We start from the raw sequence: 16316 nt of genomic DNA on the forward strand, positions 1-16316 counted from the left end.
GAACTTTGTAAATACACTAAAAAGCACTGAATTGTAAAAGAAGCTAACACCACAATGACAATTATGTAAGAGGTGATAATTATTTGATTTCTTTCTTTTTTTTTAATGAATCAGACTATCTTGATCCTTTCTGTCTTTACTCCCCTAAAGGATTTCAAGAAGTTGAGAATTTTATAGAAACAATAACTACTACATTTGAATGATAAGTATATTTCCTTACATAATTTTCTTTTTGCCTAAAGTCAAGAATGATTGTTCTTCATAGAATGTCTATTAATTACCTTTGGTGTTATGATGGCCATTAAAATAGAGAAAAATCTTTGTCCCAAATTTAAGTTGAAATTTTGAATTTTCTCATGACCAATCAAGGCACAATACTGAAATTGCATTGAGACTAGTACATATAAGTAGGAATATTAATTTTCTTAAGATCAGTAATATCGAGGCTTAGAGATCATACGCAATATGTGCAGAGTCTCAAAGAAGTAATAAATTCCATCTTTTTTAAAACAATTTTTTATATACCCAGCTTATATTTTTTATTTAGAATCTAAGTACTTACGAGAAGGTATCTTGGCACTCAGTCTTACACATAGCAGGTTCTCAATATACTTTTTTAAGTGAGTAAATAATAAATGAGAAATTAATGATTGAGACATTATTTCTTGCTCTAACTTCCTGACTGTTCTACTCCAAGGCCCAGTAACTGAATATTATTACAATGCTAAAACACTGTTATTGGTCAATATTTCCTCTCATTTGTTTATCAGATTAAAGAATTAGTATATATGCTAATCACAAATATAACATGGAATAATAGATTTACTATAATTTTAAATAATTTCAGACAGTAACTATTTAATATTAAATTTTATATGCAAACCAGTCAACTGTTTTATTGTTTAGGGAGTTTTGGGCTTCAAAATAGCCTAAATTAAGGAAGTCCAGAGGAAGAGTAGGATTCAGGGTTGGTTCATTCAGTGGCTCAATAATTTCGCCAAAGACCCAATCTCTGTTCAAGCCTCTGTTCCCCAATCCTCAGTAATGGCTGAGTAAGATGGTCTGCGGCAATGTCACACCAAGAGAGGAAACACCCAAGGAAGAAGAAAGATCATCTCTTCCTGTGGCTTTATTTTTTAACGAGAAGTGAGTTTTCTTAGAAGCCCTGCAGCAGACTTGCCCTATATTTCATTAGTTAGTATGAGGTTAGAAGCACCATGCTGATCCACTCGTTGACAATGGCAATGGGATCACCCCTAGGCCAATCCGTCCACCCTTAGAACTGAGAAGAGATCAGTTCCCCTGGCCAGTGAAGGAGCCAGGGAGAGCGGCACCTGCGCAGAATCAGAGTTCTGTTAAGAAGAAAGAAGGTGACTACTTGTGTATTACCACTACCAAATTCAGGAGAAAAAAGAAATCTTTTTCAGGTTACTTTGAATGACCTTGAAAATGACAACTACTATCAAAGCTCTGGTATGTAGATTATCCTCTGAGAACTAGATGTATACACTGAGGTTTATTACTACAGGATATGGATTACTAGACTTTAAGACAAAACGATAATTCAAATTGTTTGTAACACTGTAATGTTACCCTGGTTTAGGACATAATGTGGTTCTTCTTTCTCATGGAAAATATTAATGATTCTCTTTCCTTGATAACAGCAAACCTATAACTACATATATTTAAATAATAAATGAGAACTATAAACTGTTACCACTTCCTTACCTCTCTTCCAAATCTCATGTCATTCAACATGCTTGTTAAAGATAGATTTTAATAAGCATTTACAATCTCTTAAAAACTTTGTATCTGGGTGTCTAAGAGTGTTATTTACTACCAGAAAGTGGTAGAAAAATCAGAAATCACTTAGACAATGCAATGGTTTTCAGAGAGTTGGTCAATGTTAACATTTAAATTATTCTGTCTCTATTTCTAGAAGTAGGGAAAAATTTTGAGAATATTAATGATTTAGCCCAAAAGGACATATTTTGAACAGGTGCTTAGAGGAGGAGTGAATAAAAGTCATGCGCCACTCTATCTTTGACCTTTACTCTTGTGGGGGCCCAGGAAGGTCAAAGCAAACAAGCCCACTGTAGTAAACCAGGCATCTAGAATCGTTTGCTCCCGATTTAAGTGTTAGTTGACTATGTCTTCTTTCTGTGTGCACTACATGGACATCCTTGGAGTTCTGTTTCTTTACCGAGAAAAGCACAGGAGGTCGGCTCTGTGGCTAAGTCATTAAGTTCCGCATACTCTGCTTCAGTGGCCCAGAGTTCACTGGTTCAGATCCTGGGACTAACACACCACTCATCAAGCCATGCTGTGGTGGCGTCCCACATAGAAGAACTAGAATGACCTACAACTAGGATCTACAACTATGTACTGGGGCTTTGGGGAGAAAAAAAAAAGAGGAAGATTTGCAACAGATGTTAACTCAGGGCCAATCTTCCTCACCAAAAAACGCATACCTTAAAAAAAAAAAAAAGGAGTCCCAAGGAAGAAATTAAGAGAAACTAGTTAAAAAAAGAAAAAGAAAAGAAAAGCATAAGTTTTGAGCTCTGTCTTATATATCAGAAGATCTTACGCCTAGTGGTAGAAATGTAAACTATCTGGTTATTTTTAACGTGTTATTTAAGTTTACCTCAAAAATAATTACCCAATTAGAAAGAAACTAAATTTCTATGACCATAGGAATAATTAAATAAATGTAAAACTCTATGATGGAATATTATGGAGCCATCAAAATTATATTTTTGAACTATTTCTGACAGCATGAAAAAAACGTTTAGATATAACATCTAACAGACAAAAAATTAAAAATGTCACAGGAACCCTATTATGCAAACAACAAAAATAAAACTGACTTAGAGGAAAATATTAAAAGCAATACCTTATTATGATTATTGTGGGAAAAATCACATAAAAGATTTTAAGATTGTGAATATTATTTTCTTTCCTTATACTTTTCTAAATACTCTAAGTGTCCTGTAATATTATTAATAAATCTTATAACTATAAAAAGATAACACTTGGATAAATTTTAAAAATTAGACTCATGTAAAAACCAAAGTATGCCTCAAAATGACACAAAGGGAAGTAACCGAATTTCTCAGAATTGAATCAAGCCATAAAAGCTAAAGATAATGATAAGAAAGAAACATACACAATTACTTTGACAAGCAGTTTTTAATCATTACATATGGGCTTTATGACTGGAGTTTGGAATTTGCATAAGAAATACATAATTATTAAAATTATTGTATGCTTCTTAAGTGTATGTTTACAAAGACGGCATTTGCAAAAACATTCTTTGAAATAGAGAATTGTCAGGTATTAAAGATTACCCTAAGAAATGTTTTTGTTTTGTTTCATTTTCATTTAACAAACATTTATTGAGTACTTATGTGCTCCAAACCGAACTCGGCGGTGGTGATGAAACCTAGTTGCATCAGACAATAGACTGCACCGTATTGCCAAGAAGGTGCAGTATAGCAGATCGAGGCAGAGAAACAAGCGCCATAAAGCACAGTTGGTGCTATGATAGAAGTCTATATGGGGCACAGCCACAGCACAGAAGAGAAAGGAATCATTCCTGGGGGAAGAAGAGATGGCGGCTTTTCAGGCAGAGAAAGAATCAGCAGCAAGGGCTTGGAGACAGAAAGAGCTTCAGATATTCACAGAAACGCACTTAGTTCTGTAGGACTCATGGTAGGGTAGGTAGGCCACGGGGAAAATGCCACGGGGAAGAGCTCACGGAAGCCAGCCATCCTGAAGAGACTGGGCTTTTACCCCAGGACATCACTCACAGCTTTAAACAGTGGAGATTTGATGTGCTGTTAGAAGGGTCACTGGAGACCGTGGGGAGGGCAGATTCTAAGCAGGGGAGGTGGGTATTTGAAAAGAACGCAGTAGACTTTCTTACATTGGATTAGTTGAAGGTTGATGAAAGTCTGAACAAGAGTATTAGAACATTATCTTTTATAATCTCTGACTTCCTTTGCAACACTTTTTACTCACTTTTACTAGAATTTACTGAACTAAACTGATGACTAGTGCAGCTTGTATTGTAGTAATGGGAAACATACTAGTATAATGTGGCAAATATTTTCTTTATCCAGCATAACTTCAAGGGACTCAGTTACCTGCATTATAACAATCTCAACTAATACATGTCTACAGTGTAACAAAAATAAATGTACCACAGAATGATGAATTACCAAATTCATCTTTGTCATATAAATTTTTGGTCTCAGGACCTCTTTATACTGTTAATATTATTGAAGACCTAAAAAAGCTTTTGTCTATGTGGGTTTATTGATATTTACTATATTAGAAATTAAATAGAGAAGTCATGAAAATATTTATTAATTAACTTATAAATAACAGTAACAAACCAGTAACACGTTAACAAAATAATATTTCAGGTGAAAAATAATGGTGGCCCTAAAAGAAAAAAAAATCTGCACAGTGGCATTATTTTATAAATTTTCAAATCTCTCTAATATCCGGCTTAATGTCCAGATTCTTAAATCTGCTTCTACATTCAATATGCTGTTATTTACATCTGGATGAAGAAAATCTGGTTTCACATAGATACATAGTTGGAAAATTTTAATAGCCTTTCACATAATTGTGAATAGTCTTCTTAGTCTACCAAAACTAGACTTCAGATTCAGATCATGAATCTGAAACCATATCAATGAATTTGTTGTCCTCTGCTACACTAAAGTCTATTGGTTTGTCTTGCACTTTGAATGGCTCTGTTAGCCTTGTATGATTTTGTATCATTATCCAATGCTCATTTGTCAAACATTGGTTGACTGCGTTATGCAGATCTTTGAAATGTTGGAACATTTCATTATCCATCTGTTAACATCACCGCTAATCGCATCAGAAAACCCTTTAAGTTTTGAGAAGCTATTGAGCTTATGGTGGCAGATACAAGTTCTCCAAAATCCTAATTTTCTCTTGAAAGCCCAAATGTTGTCACTGGTAACAAATATAGTCAGTTATTTTTCTTGAAATGACAGGCTCACTTCATTCACTTTCAAAAAATTGTCTGCCAAGTATGCAAGACTGAATAACCACAATTTGCCTGTCACTCATTCTTTTCAGTAAAAATGGAAAAGCAGCTAGTTCAGCTTGCAACTCAAACAATTGCACAGTGTTGTTTTAGAGCCAACCATCATCGTACTTTGGTATGTGGCGGATATTCTTTATGCACACTTCTCTTTTCAGCACACAGAATATTAAAAATATGTGTTCTTCTGTGTCTGGATGAAACAGAATCAATGCTTTTTGCTGCTTCATCAAAGACATTTCTTTAGCAAAACTGGCTTTTAATTAATTTACTTACTTATTTTTACTAGGAGTGAAAGGCAGTGAAGAACACGACTACTAGTACAGACTGGTGCCACCGTCTTGATCAATGTGAAGGCTAGGAGTTTTCATTGTTCTCGCACTATCAGTGCAAATGTCAAGACAGTAAAATAGGCAAAAAATGTCTTTGTATTATTATGAAAATAGTTTGAACTGATGGACTCCTAAAAGCTTTCAAGAAACTCAAGAGGGTCTGTGGATCACACTTTGAAAGTAACTACTGAAATCATGTTAATAATTTATTCTTTTGGATAACATTCCATATTCGTCAAAGACTATGAACGTGCTGAGAACATGAATGTGCAGATATTTTTACATAACCCACTGAGTGGAAGGAGGGTTCCTAATAACATGCAAAAACAGAGGACAAAGCAAAATGCCTAGGAACAAAAACACAAACGACAGTAAAGGAGAGTAAGACAAGGTTTGCTTCCAGGGAGGGGAGAGCTGGGATTCCGTTCTTTATTACCACATGCAGTTCTGTGGGGATCCCCTTCCTATTTTCTCTTTCTTCGCTTACTGATTTCTATTTAACTTTTTAACTATATGCAAGCTTCCTTTTTGGAATTTCTTCAAAAGGCACTCTTGTCTTCATTCATACAGGTTGATCTATAATCCTCTAAATGCCTAAATATTGGTGTACAATCTTCCAGACTCCTCAAATCACCTGAAATCTGAAACGCCGGGGCCCAGGTAGTGCTGAAATAATGGCATTCTAGACCTGAAACCCGCCTGTTGCCTCTTTGGTTTTGTACCAACACACTGACATACATAGCCCAAAATACCACTGGCCCTTTTAAATGGCATATCACATTCCAGGGCAGCATCAAAACTGCTGCCTGGTAGCATTTGTCAAGAATCAAAGTAACTCCTTCCAGGATTTTCAAATCCACTGAATTTCTTAGATTGAAATATTTTATGTGACAGAATTCTCTTAGTTTCACTTCCCCTATGAACATTTAATTAGAAACACTGAACTCTGGTTTCTTGTCTTTATTCAATATTTCTCTTTGATTTTTAAATTATTAGTATTTGCTTAGAAATAATCTAAATATTGTTATCTAAGACTTGTCATTAACCATCTATTCCTCTCCTCACAGATTCCTCCCACTGCACCTTCAACACAAAAATAATTTCACATCTCCAAATGCAACATATACTAATAATTACCTTCCTTGCTCCACCCTGCCACTTCTGGCCCAATAGTACACATTGTTAACTTACTCAGGTCATCATTCTATTTGATAATCATAACTCGATTATGCCAATTTGATGCGTTTTATTCTAAACAGTAAAAAAATTTATGTACATACTGGGTCAGTATTAACAGGGTTTTTTGTTTGTTTTAAGTGTTCTCAATCTGAGGTTGATTTTTGCTAAAATAATTCATTGCAAATAGTAGATGCTCTATGAATATAAGATGACTTTCCTAAAATTTGCCGAATTCTAAAGGGAGACGTTAGATTACCAAATAACACAATTTTCAGGGCAACATCCCTTTGACATTTCAAAACTAACTTTGCATTAGACCCCTTCCCAAAGGTGATCTATTGTTACAAAATTTTCAAAATATTATAATTTTATAATAGAGGGTTTTGAAGCTGATAAAATATTCAAACATTCAACTGTTTCCTCAATAACTTTGAGTTTACTATTTTGATTAGAGATACAATAAATATCTTTGCACAAAATAGACCTACTCAATTCCATTTCAAAAATGATGTATGCTAACTTTTATTCTGATTTGTAAAGCAATACATGCTTATTTTGCAGAATTTGTACAAAAAATACTTTTGTATATGAAATAAATTATGAATACTGATAATTTTGCCTATGCAGAATTCTAGGAGTCATTTTATCATCTTTATTCTTTAATTCTTTTTGCTTTATGTAATTAGCAGGTATTACTTTTGTTATAAGAAAAATAGGATATGATATCCTATTTTTAAAAAAGAAAATTTGCAAAAAAAGAAAATAGAAGTTGAAATCCCATAAGCCAGAGATAACTATCACATTATTTCCAGCTTTTTTTCCTAAGCATATATACTTTTTTTGTTTTCTGTTTTTCATTGAGTTCATATTATATATATATGTTTGCATGGTGCTTTTTTATGTACCATTATATTCTGTACAATTTTGCATGGAAGTAAATATTCCTTGAAACATTATGTTTAATGGCTCTACAACGTCTCATTATTTGCATGGATCATGATTTATTTAACCATTCTTCTAACATTGTGTATGTAGACTATGTTCGCTTTTGTTTGGGTGCAATTACTCTTCCTGAATGGGAAATAGTTGGATGGGACTGTCAGTCAAGGGGCCCAGTTCACCCTAACTAAAGGGATCAGAATCATAATCCAAACTTGACCAGCCAGCTGCTCACTTCCGGGAATTTTAATCTTAAACCTGAATGTTAAAAAAAAAAAAAGCTGAAAGCAGTTGAATGAATTCATCCCAGGAGATAACAGTGGCTTGCAGAAACCACCAAAAAGTCCAAAGTCTGGGCTACTTGACTGTCATAGCTTTCCCTACTCTTGTCATTTCCAGTGTCTAGATTTTAGCTACCTATCAATTTTAGGAGCTGTAATAACTTTCCAAGACATTACTTTTACACTTAACCTGAGTCAGTTTCAGTTGCTTACTGAAACACTTTGAAATTATTTTATTTATATAAGTTCCTCATGAATACCCAATATTTTATATCCTTTTTTCGTCACTTTTCTTATCAAAACAAATAGAAGCCTTAGCTTAACAAACCTATAGATTATGAAAATAAACATGTTACTGTAGGCAAACAAGTGGAATCAATGTCACCACCATTTTGCTTCTGCTCACTTTGTTATTCATCATGCCTCTTTAAAATACACTAATTAATTGCCTTTATTGGACTATTAACAAATACACAGACAACTCCTTATTATCCAGTGGAAGGAAGGCATGAATAATGAAAGTCCACCATTAATATAACAACAACCACAATTTCATCAACAACAAAAAATGACTTGTCAGTTTCAACCTTCTTTGTTCATTAGTTTAGCAGGCATAAGTGTAGCAAGGACAACTGCTATGGGCTCAGTTGTGACCCCTTCAAATTTCAGATGTTGAAGCCGTAACCCCTAATGCCTCAGAATGTGACCGTATTTAGAGACAGGGCCTTTAAAGAGGTTATTAAGTTAAAACGAGGCCAATGCAGTGGCCTCTATCACTGTCTGACTGGCATCCTTTATAACAGGAGGAAATTTGGACACAAAAAGAGATACTAGGGATGCACACACAGACATACACGGAGGAAAAAAAACATGTGAGGACACAGGGAGAAGGCTGCCATCAACAAGTCAAGGAGAGAGGCTTCAGAAACCAACCAACCAACCTGCAGGGATCTTGATCTTGGACTTCTAGCCTCTGGAACTGTGAGAACTAAATTTCTGTTGTTTAAGCTATCTGATCTGTGGTTATTTTGATATGGCAGCCCTAGCAAACTAAAATAAGAACCAACTCTATTTGAATGGCACACCTCTACATCGAGTTCAACAATTTCCCCCCAATGGTGTTTATGAAACAGAAGCGGACTAGCAACATATAAAGAACTTGGGTAATGTTTGCATAAATTTGGGAGAGCATGTGCAATACTGTAGAGTTGTTTCTTAGTAATAACTAGTAACCTTTCTCCAAAAAATATTGGTTCATGACTGAACTGTACACCATCAACTTCTTAAATTTCTCAGAGTCACGAATGAATATGTTTTCATTATACTAAGAAAAATTTTGACATGAAGTTAGGGCAAAAAATCATTTAACAGTAAAGGGCATATGGGCCAATTTTCTCATACTTCAAAGTTATGTGGATTCTCAGGAAGGGAGAATCTCACTGCTCTTTCCTTAAAGAAAAAAGTCGCCCCTAGTACCCAGTGTACAAAATTATTGCTAATAGTAATATGCTAAAAACATAGATGCACATAAATCTGGCATGGCCAGCAAGATTAATGAGACAATTCAATGGGGAAAAAATAGTCTTTTCAACAAATGGTGCTGAGATAACTGGGTGTCAACAAGCAAAAACATGAAATTGAACCCCCACCTCTCATTATACACAGACATTGACCTGAAATGGATCATAGACCTAAATGTAAGAACTAAAACTATAAAACTTGTAGAAAAAAAATAGAAGTAAATTTTCATGACCTTGGATTAAACAATGGTTTCTTATATATGACACCAAAACCACAAGTGACAGAAGAAAAAAATTAAAGCCAAATATTAGAGATACTTCATCAAAATGAAAGCCAAGGTTGTAGATGGAACATCAAAGGAGGAAGAGGCCACATGAGAGGGTAAGGACTTTTTACCACTTATAGGGATAAACTAAGAAGCAAGGGTTCTTCTAAGTTAGAAAAAAACCTCCCATTTGCTAGAGAGGAACTACAATTTTGGTAGGTAACTGAGAGGGAATGACAACAAATAGCCAGGAAATATAAAAAGATAAACCACTAGAATGTGAATTTCCAAGGAATAGAAATGTAACAACCAGAGGTTTAATATAGATAAAATTGAAAACGGCTGTTTACATTTTATCATATTATTTTGAAATCACATTCATATTAATTTATCTGCAACAAAGGATTTTGAACACCTCTCAGCACCTACTGTGCCCTGACCACTTTAGGGGATGTACAGACAGGTTTCCATCCTTAACGTCTGCTCTCTGGCCGCACTTCCTCAGTTTAGCCACTTCAGGAGAAAGTACTTAAGCGCAAGCAAGACTGACTGGGTACTGGAGCTGTTTTTTATTTTAAGTGATAGTTTATAACAACTTAACCAGTAATCTCACTCAAACAGTTTTTTCCATCAAATAGCATCTTTTAAACATTTTTGAGCCAAATTCACTGCATTCTAGGAACTATCGCATTTTCACAGAACTTGACAAATTGTTAAAACTTGCGTGTGTGTGTGAAAATGACTAGTTTTATTTTGTTTTGTTCTTAACCTAGTAACTTGTCACCATTAAATAGGAGACCTAAGTTGTCTTGACATTGCTCCTCGATTTGCTTTTTATAAAGGCCAGGGGAATTTAGAGCCCTAAGCACACTGGCGGAGACACACACATCTGGCTGGTCACCTGTTGGCCCATTTCCTTCCATTTCTTCTGCTCTCACAATCGCCCACAAGGCATGTGCCATTTCTTACACCTGTGAGACACCTGTGCCCTCAGGAGCTTTTGTGTTTTCTCCCTTCCCTCTGCCCAGAACACTCTTCTCTCACCTCATTCAGATAAAAATCACTTTCTGCCCCTCTTTAACATCGGCTTCTCTCTGCATGCCCCTCTCGTCCTCACTGTCGCCTTACATGCTTTATTTTTCTTCAAAGAATGTATATCCACGAGGAACGTATATTTCATTATACATTGATTCACCTACTGTCTAACTCGATCGCTAGACTGAAAGCAGCATGCAGGCAGGAATTTTGTCTTATTTACCATATTCCGGCACCTGGAAGAGGGACTCTCATATAATATAGGAGGGCACAATTTTTTTTTTAGTGAAAGAATGGAGTAGATTTAGCCACTCAATATAAACCAAAGTATTTTGAAATTTTGGCCGTGTATAGATTGCACCAACCTCAATCCTGACGACCTGGGCCATGCCTTAGCTCTACCATCACACAGATGACAAAGAGTGGTCAAGAGCACCGACTCTGCAGCCAGACTGCCTGGGTTCAAGTTTGGGCTCTGCCACTCAGTAACTGTCTAACCAAGGGCAAGTTAACTTAACCTCACTGTGCTTGGTTTCCCCAACTGTAAAATGGTGATGAGTAATAGCTCTTCTTTCATAGGATTAAATGAGAAAATAACTGCAAAGTACTTCTCAGAATACTGGCTGGCACAGAGTAAATGCTGTATGTCTTTGTCGAATAAAATGATTAATAAGTGGGAACCTAGGAGTATGGACAACAGAAAAAAGTTGGAAAAGGACAGTGTTGAGCAGTTTAGGGAAATCTGGTTTTATTTTCTTTTTCCTGACCACAATTGCTCTGAGAATAAATCTCTTCCCCACTCGTACCCTAAACCAGTGTAATTTAAATTGGGCTGTGAAACATGCTTAATTGACTAATCGGAATTTCAAAGGGAAGTGACTGCTTCACAGTTCACCGCCTCATTGACCCTGAGGCTGAAGATTGGGAGAGCTTCAATTGCTGACTCCCACTCTCTCTCCACCTTCCACTGTAATCCCCTCTTCCCCCCCTGCCCCCAGGTAGCTGAGAGATCAGGCCTTGGGCTCCTGGTATTTACAGGGAGGAAGTGATGGATTCAGCCTCCCAACTACCTAGGAGGAAAATAATATCTTGTATGGGTCCCCAGGCTAAATTTTGGAGGGATTCTTTCGTGTGTCAAGCTCATACCAATACAAACTCGTGAGGACTGCCTGGTCTGTCACGTCCTAGAGGGAACACCAAGCCAGCCTCTGATTTTTCCTTTCCTTGTCTGCAACACCCAGAGAAGGTGCTCTTAGATTTTCCCTCTCTGAAGCAATCTCTGGGTTCCCTGACAGTGCCCTCTACACCAGGAGCTAGTTACTTACTGGACTTCTCTGTAAGATTCTGGAGTTTTCATTCTTTGTGTAGGTGGCAATAGAGTTTACTTCTTGGGCCTCTAAGTCTGTCCTTTTGCCCCTGGTATCTCCGGTTGGTAATGCAGAATCCTGGTTGAGACCCACAGTGCCTTCCTGGATACTGCATAATTAATTAGGTCTCCGATTGTGCCCTCCCCTCCATGGAGAAACCCTCTTGACCATGCCTTAAAGGAAACTGCCCCAATAAGGGAGTCTTCACATGCAAACTTCCCAGCAAGAGGGGGCCAAGTAAATAGAATTATTAGCATTGGTAGCAAAATCCAACATATTATTTTTACCAGTATGAGCATTCTGGATGTACTGGCTGCCTTAAAGAGATATTTGAACAAAACAGAACAAGAATATGAAGAAGGAAGAAAAAAAGCCATACAAATGAGTTGGAGGCAGTTTAAAGAAAACTAATTCTATTGCCGGGTTCATGCGCTATAACCAGCCACTTGTGCTCTGTTCTGGTGGTTTATAATGTTACCTCACCCTCTCCACGAAATTGTTTTCCTGTAAATCTCTGTGGTCATCCATTCCTGTCTACACATTATGTTCCCAAAATAGACACAATCTAAAAATCTCTTCAAGGAGCTCTGTGGGGGAAGGCCTAAATTGCAACACAGCTCCTAGAAGAGGGATGCACTGTCTTGACAGCAATTACAAAAGCAACCACCACAAACGAGAGATTTAAAGGAGTTTTTCGCCATAGTTATTCTGCTTCCAAAATGCACAGATGAGAAGAAAGAAAAGTGGCAGACGGCCGGCGAACGTGCGGAAGCTCCCGGTTGCATCACCCTGGTGTGCCAGGTATTGCAGCAAATAGGAAAGGTACGCTCCCCGCTGCTCTGGATAGGGGCAACTGAAGCAGGAATCACCCACCTCAGCATGGAATTTTCCTGTTTCTGTTTGGCATCACCCTCTTGGGATGATTTAAAGTGCTTTATGGAGAAATATGTTCTGTTACTACACTAGCGCATCAGAAATACCACGTGAACCTGCAAATCCACAGAAAAAGAAGCCACATTTTATAAGAGTGATGGCAACAGCGTTTGGCAATTTGCAAGTTTGTGAGTGCACCTCAGAAATATTGAGTCGCATGCACATACGGATGGAGCTAATATTACCTTGCTTCGGCTCTCATCGGACACGTGAGAAAGCACCCACCGCCACTCTATTTGGACACATTTGTTAAAGAGGAGTGACAGTGGTCAAAGTAACTGAAGGGAACAAAAAGAAATATGAGAAGTAAAGGGAGGGGTGTCTTTAAACACATACCTCAAACAGGTAGGAGGGAGGGAATCCATGATAACAAAGACATTTGTAAAAGCCTCACATCCGCCCAGAGACGTTCCTTGTGCTCTTTGGAAAAGCAAGACGGTTCACCCTGGGAACCGAAGAGCATCTGCAGTATCACTGCTGATAGTGACCTCTGTCCGATTAAAAGTAACTCAATCTTCCGTTTGGCATTCCATGGAAGAAGGGATTCTTTCCCACGTCCCTCCAGCTCCTTTTTTTTTTTTTTTCTAGCGTGGTTCAGTCGGAGTTAGAGAGAATAAAGCATTGTCCCCTTCCTGCCCCAGACATGAAGGATTTCTCCTCAAAAGCCCAGCCTGTGCCTGAGGAGGGTAAACGTCCCTGCAATGCTAGACTCCAGCCTTCCAGTCCCACTGCCTTCTTTCTTCCTGTGGGGTTAACACTGAGATCTAATTTTTGCTCCATCCTTGGGAACAATATGACCTCTATTCACAGCTAGCTAGTCCAGTTCTAAAGCACCAGTGACGAGGGGGCTTCAAAAGGAGACTGATAGGAAAGGCAAGCAAAAGCAAGAACTGGTCAGCTTCCAAGCTATTTCAGGCCAAAGAATCTCATCTTGTATCAAAATGCTGAACTGCAAAACAAACCTGATTTCAGTTCGAGGAAGGTTGAGAGAGGAAGGGGGATGGGAAGAGGAGGAGAAGGGGAGGAGAAGACGGGGAGGAGGGGGACCATTGGTCCGAATTCACATACAAAAATGGACTTCCTGCTCTACCCAAACTGTATTTCCACGAGCTCTTTTCCTAAAGGAATATGGAATGAATATGCCTAAAACCGCGACGAAACAACCGGGATGGCTTACCTGATAAAAAGGAAAATTACCCATCTGCAGTGAAGAACAGCATCTCCCAAAACCAGATGATAACTGTGCCTTCAGTTGCAATTGTTCAGATTCCTTCTTGCAAAAGGTGACCAAGTATTTACAAGGGCTGCAGTCTCACTGGGGCAGAACACACATACACAAACACACACACGCACACATACACACATGCACCAGAGACCTCTGCAGTATCCTCTCGGCTTCATCCTCGCCTCACTCTATGGTACCTAATACAAATCAGCAAATAGCTGTTTGAAAAAAAAAAAAAAAAAAAGTCGAGGTAGCACCTTACGTTACATCGCCATCTAGTGGCCAAACGTTAAATATTTTCGCACCAGCCGGATTTATGTATTTCTCAACCTCTTTTCTCTCTCAGCTTCGTTCTTTCTCTTCCTACCTTTGGCTCCCTCACTGTTGCTTCCTCTTGTCTCTCCTTCATTTCCAATTGCTCTATCAGATCAAACACCTAATGACTCAAAGATGAAAAGCGTAAAACTAAGTATAGCTATCTTCAAGGATAGCAAATAACTTCAGTGTTGTTTTTGCATTTTATGCATATTATTTGCATATTATGTTTGTAAAACTGTTACTTTATTCCCACTATGAATCACTATTATCTTTACAAATTATAGAATTTGTGAATAGAACTTTGTGTTTTTATTCACCAGAATAAAATTGGGTAGCCCTTTATTATAGCTCCATGGCTTTCCATTGCGAATCTACTTGAAATTTTTCTCATTTTATTATTGCATTTTACTAGCAGGTTCTGTATTATAATGAACAACTCAGAGTGAGAAGACGTGAGTTTTACTTCAAGTTCAACACTATTGAACATGTGCCTTTGAGCAAGTCTCTGAACTCTTCTATGAAAACTTACCTTTCCCCATCTTCGTCTGTAATTAGAGGTTAAACAAGATTATCTTCCCACTCTAAATATCTACAGTTTTATTATCTTTTACTGCAATATGTTTTTCCATTTCGTGGACAAAACCTAAAGCTTAGTTATAATAATGTGTTTTAGTAAGCAAATATAGATTTTGAATCCTCTTAAGTATTACCTATTGATAGAATTGTGAAAGCCATGTATATCAGCTTTTGCTAAGACAGTGGAGAATCTAAGCTAAACTATCTATAACTCCAGGAACTGAGAGTATAGATTTTTGTGTTATATACTGTACTTTAAAACGGACATTGTCTTTAACATTTAGTGATGCATAAGCTCACAACTAACTCTGTGTAGATTAGTCATTTGTGGTAATTTGCAATAAATATTTCATCCTGGTTGCCTTCCAACTAACACATTTATTGTTGGTCACTATCTTGAACGCACTTTACCATTTATTCAATGACATCACCTCCAATACTTAACTTTTCTATTGCTTACTACAGGATGGTGCCATAGATCCTATTAATATTATTATAATTATTCCCATTGTACAATTGAGAATACCAAGGCTTTCTGAGTCTTGTTGAGATTTATTGAAGGCCACACATAGTTTGCAAAGCAATAAAACTAAGCTTCTTGGTCCCAAAATTCATTTATTCTTTGCAACATACTCAAAAGTCCACCTTTCTTACCCTGTTCTAGAATCACAGGAATGTACATCTTCTTTTTTTTTTTTTAAGATTTTATTTTTTTCATTTCTCTCCCCAAAGCCCCCCAGTACATAGTTGTATATTCTACGTTGTGGGTCCTTCTAGTTGCGGCATGTGGGACGCTGCCTCAGCGTGGCTTGACGAGCAGTACCATGTCCACGCCCAGGATTCGAACCAATGAAACATTGGGCCGCCTGCAGCGGAGCACGCGAACTCAACCACTCGGCCACCGGGCCAGCGCCCAGGAATGTACATCTTATTTCTATGTTCACAAAACATTTACTAACCCTTAAATAAATTACTCATCTTTTCATCTATGAAAGAAAGAATTGAGTGAGATCATTTCTTGTCTGAGCTCAAAAACCCTGTACTTTCATGAGAGCCAATCAAGCATGAACATGTTCATTATAGTTATTCAATGTCTGGGAAACAGTGTTCTTCTGTTTCTAGTAGAGTCGGGGCAATGTGAAAGGAGCTAGAGAGACAGCTGATCAATATTTGGTAAATAATTACCAGGATGTTAGAGATGAAGAGGAAGTGGGAAATATGTGAACTAACAGGCAGTATTTTTTTAATTGTAGACTAACATA

The 16316-nt window shown here is 37.2% G+C and overlaps 1 protein-coding gene across 8 annotated transcripts in view; it reads right to left on the bottom strand.

Moving 5' to 3' along the window:
- SCN1A (sodium voltage-gated channel alpha subunit 1) overlaps positions 1-16316 on the bottom strand; it is a 147588-nt gene that overhangs the window by 112990 nt on the left and 18282 nt on the right. For 3 of the 8 annotated variants that reach the window (XM_023623074.2, XM_023623073.2, XM_023623069.2), the window contains exon 1: positions 14113-14476. The exons of 3 other annotated variants lie outside the window; for them this stretch is intronic. The gene's annotated coding sequence lies outside the window, so the exon portion shown is untranslated. Of the gene's footprint in view, positions 1-13271; positions 13928-14112; positions 14477-16316 lie in introns of those variants that run through there. 2 more of the 8 variants (XM_070241984.1, XM_070241982.1) reach the window with 1 other exon arrangement.

The sequence above is a fragment of the Equus caballus genome, chromosome 18 (assembly GCF_041296265.1).
Source record: "Equus caballus isolate H_3958 breed thoroughbred chromosome 18, TB-T2T, whole genome shotgun sequence".
In the NCBI taxonomy this organism is placed as follows: domain Eukaryota; kingdom Metazoa; phylum Chordata; class Mammalia; order Perissodactyla; family Equidae; genus Equus; species Equus caballus.